Source organism: Podarcis vaucheri, assembly GCF_965113315.1.
Source record: "Podarcis vaucheri genome assembly, chromosome: 13".
NCBI lineage: Eukaryota > Metazoa > Chordata > Lepidosauria > Squamata > Lacertidae > Podarcis > Podarcis vaucheri.
In genome coordinates, this window is record NC_138751.1 from 55,598,738 (window position 1) to 55,611,384 (window position 12,647).

At 44.4% G+C, this 12,647-nt stretch overlaps 1 protein-coding gene across 7 annotated transcripts in view; it reads right to left on the reverse strand.

Moving 5' to 3' along the window:
- The window catches only part of LOC309516258 (poly(rC)-binding protein 3-like), a 185,549-nt gene that overhangs the window by 108,513 nt on the left and 64,389 nt on the right, over positions 1 to 12,647 (reverse strand). Inside the window, exon 2 of one of the 7 annotated variants that reach the window (XM_082195000.1) lies at positions 5,976 to 6,071. The exons of 4 other annotated variants lie outside the window; for them this stretch is intronic. The gene's annotated coding sequence lies outside the window, so the exon portion shown is untranslated. Of the gene's footprint in view, positions 1 to 4,404; positions 4,523 to 5,975; positions 6,072 to 12,647 lie in introns of those variants that run through there. 2 more of the 7 variants (XM_082194990.1, XM_082195003.1) reach the window with 2 other exon arrangements.

Here is a 12,647-nt window from a genome sequence, read left to right on the forward strand (position 1 = left end):
TTCTGTAAATAAATTTAATTTTTCCCCCAGTCTTCTTCCACCAACTCTTCACCTTGGTCTCGGATTCTGCCAGTCATCTCCGCCAGTTCCATATAGTCCATTACTTTCATCTGCCATTCTTCCCGAGTGGGTAAATCTTGTGTCTTCCAGTATTTTGCGATGAGTATTCTTGCTGCTGTTGTTGCATACATTAAAAAAGTTCTATCCTTCTTTGGCACCAATTGGCTGACCATGCCCAGGAGAAAGGCCTCTGGAAGGTATATTTAAGTACCTTTTTCATTTCATTATAGATCATCTCCCAGAAAGCCTTAAGCCTTGGGCACGTCCACCAAAGGTGAAAGTATGTACCTTCAGTCTCTTTACATTTCCAACATTTGTTATCGGGCAAATGATAGATTTTTGCAAGCTTGACTGGTGTCATGTACCACCTGTATATCATTTTCATTATATTCTCTCTTAAGGCATTACATGCCGTAAACTTAATACCTGTGGTCCATAACTGTTCCCAGTCAGCCATCATGATGTTATGTCCAACATCTTGAGCCCATTTAATCATAACTGATTTCACCGTTTCATCCTGAGTATTCCATTTCAACAGCAAGTTATACATTCTCAACAAATTCTTAGTTTTTGGATCTAACAATTCTGTTTCCAATTTTGATTTCTCCACCTGAAACCCAATTTTCTTATCCAAATTATAAACCTCCATTATTTGATAATAATGAAGCCAATCCCGTACTTTGTTTTTTAGTTTTTCAAAGCTCTGCAACTTTAATCTGTCTCCTTCTTGTTCCAATATCTCCCAATATTTCGGCCAATTGGCCTCCATATTGAGCTTTTTCAGAGCCTTAGCTTCCAATGGTGACAACCACTGCCAGCGTACAACTTCCGGGTCATGTGACCAGCATGACTAAGCCGCTTCTGGCGAACCAGAGCAGCGCACGGAAACGCCGTTTACCTTCCCGCTGGAGCGGTACCTATTTATCTTCTTGCACTTTGACGTACTTTCGAACTGCTAGGTGGGCAGGAGCAGGGACCGAGCAACGGGAGCTCACCCCTTTGCAGGGATTCGAACCGCCGACCTTCTGATCGGCAAGTCCTAGGCTCTGTGGTTTAACCCACAGCGCCACCCACGTCCCTTTCAAGTGGGGTACACAGTCTGAAATCATAGATATTTCCTGCATGTGGTATTTCCTCCCCCCTGCCATGATGTTGTCCCAACCATAAATGGTGTTGTATCCTTCATTCTTCCAAATGTTGATATTTCCCATCATGACTCGGGAGAAGCGGTTGTCTCAGAGTTATCCAAAAGTCTCTGCATCACTTCGTCCCATGATTCAAGAGCTTGTTAGAGCTCTCTCTGTTCCAACAAATAAACTGTCCTCGCAATTTTTTTTCCTACTTAGGAAGAGCAGTCTGATTCCAAACTGTCAATGACTAATAAGGAAACCTCTGACCTTGGAGCTGGCAGACTCCTTTCCTCTTTTCAGCTGAAAATTTACAGTCAGTTATCTTTCCAGTTAGATTACATTCCAAATTGTCTCAGTCTCCTTCTCATTCCTTATAAAATAACAGAGAGTGGGGGTGGTTTTGGTCTATATTCCAACATAGTCCTTTTTAAAGAGTGATGTTCCCCGTTCTCTCCTTTCCATTCCTCTCACACACGCAGTTCCAGTTTGATGTTAAATGTCATGTTATTAGTCCAGTTTCTTCCACCCTCACTTTTTATATTATATTTTGTATTTTTGGAGGGTTGCCAAATCAGAAACATAGAAGAAAAACTCTGAAAAAAACAACTGTAGGCTCCCCTCTCCCCACCGTCTCTGGCACAGAATGAAACCTTATCTCAATTCTAACCTTTAAATCCTTGTAGCTGAGATGTTCCACTTTTTGTCGTCTTATCGCCTCCTGGGCCAAGAGTCGGCTTCACCTGCTGAGCAGCAGCCTGATGGAGAAGAAGGCAAAATGACTCTACTTGCTGCTGATCAGCCTTATTGCTCCTTATGAGAACCAGCTGGCTCCAGCTTTCTTAAGCCGCATTTGCAGCCTCAGTCAGTTACTGGAAACAACATTTGTCATTCCTGACCAGACGATGCTGCTGCTGCTTGCTTCTCGTGAGCTTGGATCCTCAGCTTTCTTGACCCCTGGATTGTCTGACTACATGAACCGAGATACTCCTGACTTTAGGATTGGACCAGACCTTGTATACAGACTCTGCCTCCAGGCAAGCACACCCCTGAGACTTGGCTGGTTGGCTGGCTTCTCCCTCCACTGAGCTCTGCCATGCCTGGCAGAACAGGACTACGACACCATAACCACAAGGAGGTGCAGTGCCTGCTGGGGTTTACAAACTGCTATCGTTCATTCATCCTGCATTTTGCTCAGGTGACAGCGCCTCTGACTGCCCTCCTTTGGAAAAAGCGTGTTTGTCTGGGACAGTTTGGCTCAGGGGGCATTAGACGCCATGAAAGCTACATTCTCTTCACAACCCATCCTTCGGCAACCTGACCCAGCAGGGCTATTCGTGGTGGAAACAGATGCCTTGGATGTTGCAGTAGGGGCAGTGTTACCGCAGGCCAACCCACAGTCTTTGGTGGTCTTCACCTGTGGGTACTACTTCCGAAAACTTCAACCGGCAGAGTGGAATTATGGCACAGGACTATGACACTAGCACATGCCTATACAATTAAAGCCCAATTAGAAGGATATCCTCTGCTTCCAGGAATGAATCAGGGGGTCATGGCAGTGAGAATGCTTCATGCACCCGGTGCCTTTGCCTGCCCTCACATTCCATACGGAAGCAAGTGCCAGACCGCAGGGCATTCCACAGGTGAGACCCCGTTCCTCTCCCATCCAGAGAGGAAGTCAACGAATGAGTTCCCCCATTATTCTTTGTTTATTTCTGTCTGTCTCTCCCTACAATGTCGAGGGAGACCTCCATTCCATGGCGCAGGCGGAAACAGGAAGCTATGTCATCAGCTGGTGTTGATCCACTGTGCTTCATTAAGTCCAGGGTCAACGTAGCCGTCTACCAGGAGATTTTGGAGCACTTCATGCTTCCTTCCGCAGACAAGCTTTATGGGGATGCTGATTTCATTTTCCAGTAGGACTTTGTCACCTGCCCACACTGCCAAAAGTACCAAAACCTGGTTCAGTGCCATAGGCGCCGACTCCATGGGGCCTGAGGCTCAGCCCCCCCAATAATTTCGGGCGCCCTTCCAGCAGTGCACCACCGCCGTCCCTCGCCAGCCAGCCAGCCAGCCAGCCGCGCGCCCTAGTCTGAGAGCCCCGGCCATCCCCCGCGAGATTAGGGAATCCCCGGGGGCGGGGGCTCCTGCCTCGCTGCTTCGTTTCAGCCCCCGCGAGAACAGGGGAATCCCGACTGGCCACACCTCCCAGCCAGCCAATCGGCTGGCTGGGGTGTGTGGCTTGCCCTATTTGGGGCCGGAGCCACTTTATTTGCATATTCATGAGCTTAGCGTCCCTGTTCAGTGCCCATGGGATTACTGTTCTTGATTGGCCAGCAAACTCGCCTTGACCTGAACCCCATAGAGAATCTATGGGGCATTGCCAAGAGAAAGATGAAAGACATGAGACAGAGCAATACAGAAGAGCTGAAGGCTGCTATTGAAGCATCCTGGTCTTCCATAACGCCTCAGCAGTGCCACAGGCTGATAGCATCCATGCCACGCCGCATTGAGGCAGTAATTGATGCAAAAGGGGCCCAAACCAAGTACTGAGTACATATGCATGCTTCTACTTCTCAGAGGTCCAATATTGCTCTATTTGCAATCCTTGTTTTGCTGATTTCATTTAATATTCTAATTTTCTGAGATTGTTAATTTGGGGTTTTCACCAGCTGTATGCCATAATCATCACAATTATAACAAATAAAGGCTTGACATATCTCGCTTTGCATGTCATGAGTCTATCTCATATATTAGTTTCACCTTTTAAGCTGAATGACTGAAATAAATGAACTTTTCCACAATATTCTAATTTTCTGAGTTTCACCTGTATAAGCTCATTTGTCATCTTTTTCTTCTTCCTCTGCTTCTTAACTGGCAATGCTGTTTCCAAAGAGTCAATTTCCAATGTTTGATTTTCATCCATATTCAACTGTGAAATCCTGTCATTACATTTATTTACAAATTCAAGTGCCTTGCTGTGAAGGTTATCAAATGTTCTTGTCTGTTCCTTTGCTTTGGAGAGCTTCAGGAAGACTCTTAGTCATGCCTTGGTATGTTAACTCCCCCTTGCAACTGTCTCACCCTGTTGTGGTCTCAGTCCAGGGGGCCTCTGGCAATTCTTCCTGTTTCCGCTTTAAGGGAGTCATTCAAAAAGTAAAACAAAGTAACATAAAGTAAAAAAGTATAATAATGATTTAACAAACAAATAACTCACTTGCTTTGGGTGCTGCATGAGAGAGTAGAAAGCACCGTATCAGGCCGGTCTCACCCTCTCTCCCCGGCCAAACAGTTGGGCTTCTTCTTTCTCCCCTTGAGTGTGTTAGCAGCTTTTAACCCAAGTAAAATGGCCAACTCCATTCATTCTACTGCAACACCGTCACCTGGTGGCCCTGACCAATGTTGCAGCCTTACAAAATAAGGTTTTCAAAGCACGTGCTTGCATGTGACAGTGCCACCTTGGGGTCTGCGACGGCGCAATGGCACTTCCCCCCTGGCACCCTTGGGCGTGCCCTCACTTGAATACAGTGCACCCACCTCCCAGAACACCAATGCCATGAATTCCTACAAACTACCCCAGATTATCTTGTGGGGAACTTGTGTGAGGGAAAACTTAATAATTTGGAGTCTCAGGCAGAATTTGATCAAATATACGAGAGATTTTATTTAACCAAGGAAGTTTATGACACAAAGTGTGTAAAACATAGGATACTTCAGATCATGATGTTATTTTACTTTAGTTCTTTCTCAGTTGTTGCTGCTTAATACTTTGCTTCTTAGACAAGGTGGTCTTTTCTGTCAGTTACACACCCCTTTGACTACCCTACTCCTGAGGTACTCCAAGTAACAGACCCAAGGGGTCTCCACACCCCTCTTAACTGGCTTGGGAGTCTTCTCTTTTTGTAGCAGAATCTCTCCCCTCCTAACTGGAAGGAGACCAAAGTAGACTGTGTCCTCACAGCTTCCACTTCTGGCTCAGCCTCCCAGTTCATTCCTAGCCTATTACCCTTACAGGACACTACACACTGTCCTTCATGCTACGCTCTGAGACTCCTTTCTGTAGCTTTTGACAAAATAAAAAAATTCCTTCCAGTAGCACCTTAAAGACCAACTAAGTTAGTTCTTGGTATGAGCTTTCGTGTGCATGCACACTTCTTCAGATACACAGCTTTTGAGTGGATGTTTCTACCCAGAACCTCCTCTCTCCCAACCTACTAAACTGTCTCTCCAAATCCCCTCCTTTTCAATCCCCTCTCCTGGAACCCCAGCCAATCAGAGGCTGCCATTCGTTAACCATTTGCTGGCAGGGAAAAAAAGAAAAAGAAAGCACTTGTTGACCCAACCTGCCCAGCAAAACAAACTTTCCCATGGTCCATGGAGAATTTTACTATATTGGAACTTCTACTATACTTTCAAGCTACTAAATGTCATTAACATTTTTAACATACTGTCTAATGTTTAAGGGGGCCTACTTGCCATTGGGCAAGCTGAGACACTGGCCAATCCACCAGCTGGGATAGAGAGAGTGTGTGGATGTCCATTTAAGGCAACATGGTGCCGCAAGCTGATTAAATGTTCTATAGGCACCATGAACAGAGAGTCGTTATTTTCTGACCTTCCACTTATTATTACACTCACTGGACTAACCTGACATGTGTCCAAGGAATGAATATTTTATCATTTTCACCACCTATTCCTATACTGCAGGACACAATATACCCTGGGATGACAGGAAACAATGTTAGGAATAGGGAAGTGAAAGAAAAGCTTAAAATAAAATGGGCCTACCTGCAAAAAGAATATGTAGCTTTAAAGCAATTCCTCACGCTTTCCCTTTCTGGTAATAACTCTTACACTCAGGCGAGGCTATTCTGGTTGACATTTCTGAAAAAGAAATGGAGGCTTAAGCTGCAAAAACCAAAAACTGAATGTGATTGCTAACTAAAGATTAACTACTAATTGACTAAATCTAAAAGTTGCATTTAATATTTACAGCTTCAGTGGAAGCTGTAAGGGCCAAATACTCCCACCTCTTACCCATACTGGGTCCTAGCGCTTCTGGGCTGAGGCTACTAAGAGATCACCTCTGGTCCTGAGCATGAATATAAGAAAACTTTGCTTTTCGCCCAGGATTAAACGTAAAGTATTAATTGACCTTAAAGAGGGGAATTTTCCCTGCCAGATTTGAAACTCTACTGTGAGGTGGCCTGTCTCTCCTGGATCCAGGAATGGTGTATACTACAAAATACTGACCTAGAACCCTTTTAGATCTAGAAACCCTTTTAGATCTAGAAGGGTTTGACAACTGTTATGGCTGGCATGCCTACTTAGGTTACGACAAGGTCAAGGTACACAAAAGCCTGTTATAAGGAAACCTCTATATATGGTTTGGGCAAAATATAAAGATCTGCTTGAACCCAAAACCCCATGGTGGATATCTCCCCTAGAAGCACAGGCAGTGAAGAAGAAAAATATGAAAGGGATTTGGCCAACATACAAAGTATTGTTAAGAGGAAGAAAATCAGCTGAAACTAAAAGGTTTTGAAGAAATTAGGGTATATCTGTAAGATTGGTTACAATATCATCAACTCCATGAGATATTTAAACTTGATAAACGAAATGGTTTTGCGAAGGAGCCTTCCAGATTGGAAAAAGAATTAACTCCAAAGGAAAAACTCTTTCTAAAATGCATAGACTCCTTCTTGTCTGGGAAGTCAAGGAGGAGGAGGTAAAATCAGTAATGGTTAAATGCGCTCAAGATCTGGGTTATATGAAGTTTACCGTGTGTTATGTATTGAAAGAAAATTTTATGAAAATGCAATTCCGCTGGTATTTAAGACCATTAGAACGATCTAAAATGTATAAAAATACCTCAAGTAAATGTTGGAGATGTGGGGAAGCGGAAGGTACAATGCTACATATATGTGGAACTATAAGAAAATAAAGAAATTTGGGGAGGTAATTTATAACGAGCTCAAAAAGATGTTTAAGATCTCTTTTATTAAAAAGCCGGAAGCTTTCCTTTTGGGTATACTAGGTTCAGACATCCTAAAACAGCGAGTAAGATATTCTTGTATGCCACAGAAGCTGCAAGAATATTAATCGCTACACACTGGAAGGGGGACACAATCCCAACCAAACTGGAGTGGCAAAGCAAATTGTTAGAATACGTTGAGCTGGCAAAAATGACAAGGAAATTGAGCAGAACATACTGATTAAAGAATGGGACATGTACAAAAAATATCTTAAGGAACATCGCAATAACAGGACATCAATGGCAGGCCTTGAATGATCTCTGTGGTACAGTAGAAACTCATAGAATAAGTCATCAATGAAAATTAATAAATGAAAACGGAAAGTGCCCTTGAAGAAATAGATGGTAGATGCATGATGGGGTGGCGGGAAGTCATCACAGACGTAAGAAGACTTAAATGTGATTTGATGTAATTTTTTATTATTTCTGGATTTTTGTTTCTTTTAATTTCAATAAAGCATTCAAAAAACAACAACTTTGCTTTTCTCAATTTTTTTGAGAACACACTTTCCAACTACAGGGGTCTTGCACAGCCCTCACCCATTTGAACTGGGCTTGTACATGAAAACCACCCAGTGGATTTCACACCAGTATGGAAAGAGCCAGAATGAGCAGGTGCCATGCCAATTTGGAAGACATTAGATTCTTGAGGACAGGGACGCGGGTGGCGCTGTGGGCTAAAGCCTCAGCGCCTAGGGCTTGCCTATCGAAAGGTCGGCGGTTCGAATCCCCGCGGCGGGGTGCGCTCCCGCTGCTCGGTCCCAGCGCCTGCCCACCTAGCAGTTCGAAAGCACCCCCGGGGGCAAGTAGATAAATAGGTACCGCTTACCAGCGGGAAGGTAAACGGCGTTCCGTGTGCGGCTCTGGCTCGCCAGAGCAGCGTTGTCACGCTGGCCACGTGACCCGGAAGTGTCTTCGGACAGCGCTGGCCCCCGGCCAATAGATGTGAGATGGGCGCACAAACCCCAGAGTCTGTCAAGACTGGCCCGTTCGGGCAGGGGTACCTTTACCTTTACCTTAGATTCTTGAGGACACTGCTTACAGCCCTCCACAGCAGTCTTAGTGCTGCAATAGCAAGGAACGAAAGGAAGCCAGTTTTAAAACACTGAAAAGACACTTTACTAAACCATGTGAAATATAGAAATGTGGAAATTAACAAGGTATATTTCAGGAAAGCTAACATGCACACAAAACTGACTAATTCTTGCCTTCCACAGCAGTCTTTGTTACATATGGTATATGAAGCAAGAATTTTTTAGAAGACTGAAATGACACCTGCCTAAACCACCACAGCATACCCCACAACCGTCCTGTTTTTACTGGGACATTCCAATTTTTTTTAATAAAAAAAAACATTCCTGGCTTCTGATTGGATCCTGGAAAGTCCCAGAAATTACCTCTGGTTATCCAGGCACTGACACTGGCGTGCCACTCCACTTCCCACTTCCCCTCTCTATTGTTACTGTGGAGGTCCGTGGGTGTGCTGTGACAGTGGCAGGCAGGCGGGCGAGGTGGATGGGGATAGTGGCTGTGAGGGGCATGGTGGAAGAACCTCCATGATCAGGAAGGCTCAGGAAAAGTCCTGTGGATGTGGGCAGGGGGGCAGATATTGAGACTACATCTGGAATGTGGAAAGTGGGAAGGGTGACTGTCTTCCAGGGGTAAGGGTAGCTGGAGGGAGGGAGGTGGGTGGGTGACTGGGAACATTCACCAGAGTGGGTGGGGGAAATGAGGAATGTGGGAATGTAGGGAATAGACAGGGCTGCAGCTAAGTGGGGTCCTTGGCAGCTGAGAAAGGGGGGGCAGGGTGGCACTGGGTAAGAGCACTCAGGGTGGGGGGCAAGCAGGACTGCAAAGGTGGGTGCAGAGGAGAACAGAGAAAATGGGCTGGGTGTTGGTGGTCTGGATTGAGCCAGATGTGTGTATGTGTTGTGGGGGAGGCAGGACACAAATCCGTCTCTTCAGGGGGAAAAATTGATGGGGGAGGAGGTTGGGCTTGAGTCCCAATTTTTATCCCCGGGGTAAAGATTTGCCATAGAGAATATGGAAATGTGGAAATTCAGATACTTCATTCACTAAATACTATACTCTCCAGCTACACACACAAGCCTATAATCCTGATACTTACAGCCAGACCAGCCTAAAAGTTACATAAACACTGAGAACTGCATTAACAAATGCATTGAACATATGCTTCCTGTGAAATACCACTCACAATGGTGTCAGTGGAATTTGGTTATGGTACAAAGTTCAGTTCTCTCACAAAGGACATTTTCCACAATAGTCACATTTAAGTAAAATAAGATGTTTAATGCCCAACTATTAGAATGGTTTACTTGAAGCACTGCACTTATCCTGTCAGCAGGTTCTTAAGAAACGCCTATTTTAAGTCTGCTTATAGCTAGGTTAACAACTCTCTCACTTGAAATCTGGGATAAAAGATTGTAACTAGAAGCAATTTAATTCATTCAATGTACTTTAAAAAAATATTAATTTAGCACTTGAAACCTGTTCTTTAACTGAGTTGTTTCACCAGAAGGGAAGTTGTAAATGGAAATACACCAGGGATTCAATTTGTGTTAGTCTATCATGCTAGTGTTTTTGTTTTTATTTTAGGGCTATTACTGTTTCAAGCTGCTATCAAGTTGCTTCCTTCCGTGAACAATATTTATTTATTTATTTATTCATTCATTCATTCATAACCCTGCTTTTCAGTCAAACTCACAGGCCACTTTTCAAGCCAATTAAAATCCATTGGCATTCCAAGGAGAGAGTTCCAGCTCCAGGGCAGGAGAGAGGGCCAGGGGAGGCAAGTCTGTATTTCAGTGAGCTCAGAAGCACACTAGCCAAAAGAGCCAGCCTTGCTCCCAGTCTTGAACCTGGGGGGCTGCTGCACAATTGGTGTTAAGACCACTGCCCATCTCTGCAGTTCCAAAGCTAAGGAGGTTTTCCTGTTGCTTCTTAAGGTAGGGCCCAAACCAAGGAAGGGGATTTCAACTGAACATTATTATGCCAATAAAGGCTGAATGAATGAATGAACTAAATACTGGACAGAACTGTAGCATACTCTGCGTGGGGCTGCCTTTGAAAATTGCCCAGAAGTTTCAACCAGCCTCAAGAGCTGCAGCCAGATTGTTGACTGAGGTGGTTATAAGGAGCAGACAATTCCCTTGTTGCAACAGCTCCACTGACTATGGGTCTGTTTCAGGGCACGTCAAAGTGCTGGTTATCACCTACAAAGCCTTACATGGCTTAGGTCCAAGCTATCAGAAATACTGAGGTCTTCAGGAGAAGCCCTTCTCTCGGTCTCACCACCCTCACAGGCGCGCTTGGTGGGGATGCCGAAGAAGGTCTTCTTGGTAGTTGCTCCCAGGGTTTGGAACTCCCTCCTTAAATAAGGCAGACTACCTCCTTCCTCCCACCGACCAGTAAAGGTCATATTCCATTCCTTCCACTGTTCACCGATTAGCGTATGTGCTGCAGCCATAAATAAGTCACAGAGTGCATATTCAGTCTCTGCCATTAAAATTCCTCTCTGGAGTTCTTCCTCAGCACAGTTAAAAACAGGATCTTTTCTCACATTCAGCCTCTCCGCCATACGTGCTTGGCAGCAATTCATTCTTTTTTCACTGCACCAAGAGCACTCCTAGCCCAGTCCAGGAATAATTTTAAATAAAGTCCATTCAGCCTTGGTTGAGGGGGGAGGGCATAGTAAAATCTTGTTGGATTCCTTGTTAAGCATAAATCCAAAGCCTCTCCCCTCTTTTCCGAGGTAACAAACAGAATAACACAACAGAGGCTACATAAGTCTCTTTCATTTTGCAGGGAAGGACAAGAAGGAGACCATTTGAAAACCATATAAAAGCACAAAGCACCTTGTCCTCCCCCTCCTTTCCCAGCTGTTGTAAGGTTTCTCAAGTTTCAAAGAAAACATTCAGATACCTTCAAAGAGCCGGAAATTTTGGAGGAAACAAGAACAAATCATGGCGGAGACGGCAGGGACACACTCCCAGGTCGCACCCGCTTGGACTTTCAAGTTGGCAGATACCAGCTTGAGCAGCATAGCAGGATGCAGTGAGCTCCCCACAGCCCACTGGGGAACACTGGCAGGATTTTTGCCTCATAAATCCTGGCTTTCCCCTGCAGAGGGCAGTGAGGAGTGATCACTATTGACTCGTGACGAAGCTGAAAACCCAAGTAAAGACTTTCTTGCTCCAATAGGCTTTGGGAACTGACTGCTTTTAATGAATGGGCTGTTTTCATTGCAATTATTTGTATGGTAGTAATATATTTTTTATGTATATGTATAGTTTTAATTATATCAATCAATTGATGGCCCTTGTGGTCTCTTCCAACTCTATGATTCTATGTTTAATTGTTCTTTAATGCTTGTTTTTCTTCTATGTTTTCAGCTGTTCTTATTTTTATCCGTAAGCTGGCTTGAGTCCCTCTGTCAGGGGGAAACCAGAGGAATGAATGAATGAATGAATGAATGAATAAATAAATAAATAAAATCAACAACAACTTCCTTAAGGCAGGAGCTGTTTGACAGTGGAGCAGGCAGCCTTAGAAGGTGGTGGACATGTCTTCATTAGAAGTCTTTCACACATTATATGTTCATCTCCCAGACCCTCTTATGGATGTGGTAGAACTGGATTTTACTATTAGAAGTTGGTGGTTTTACATACCTGAAAGTACAGGAAAAAAACATTTTTTCTCAAATCTTAAGTTATTAACATAAAACATTTACAGGTATACAACACACCCTTTTGAAGTAACTCCCTACGTGTACATGACAGAGCGTAACCAAATCTGTGACAAAACTGTTAAGAATGCTGCCTGGCCAGGCCAAACCAAACCAAACCAGAAGCTATTACTAGAGTATTTGATTAAATGCAGGGCTTAATCTCAAAGAAATCATCAGCAGCCAAATAGGAACAGCTGAGCAAGTAAAGCTTTTTATTGGAGTGCAGTGACAGGATTAAGGAAATTACCCAAACTAGGTCAAAGAAGTAGAGAGGCAGTCAAACTTCAGCTGTTCTTGCTTGTTTGTTACACAGTACAAGCAGGGCTTTTTTTCCAGCCAGAACTCACTGGAACTGAGTTCCAGCACCTCTTGGCTGCGTTCCGCCAGCTCTGTAGTGCTGGGGCGCTGTCCCCCTGCACAGCCCTCAGGCTGCACAACAGAGGTGTCGGGAGGTACGGCACTTGGGGCTGTGGAGTTTATTTTTCTCCTGCAACGGTAGGGGGAGCGTAGAAGTCCTCCCCCTAAAAAAAGGTCAAGAAGTATGTGCTATGTTACCGTATTTTTCGCTCCATTGGGCGCACAGGACCATAGGAGGGGGAGAACAGGGAAAAAATATTTTTTCTTGTTCTCCCCCTCTAAAACAAGGTGCGTTCAAGGTACATTCATAGAATCATAGAAT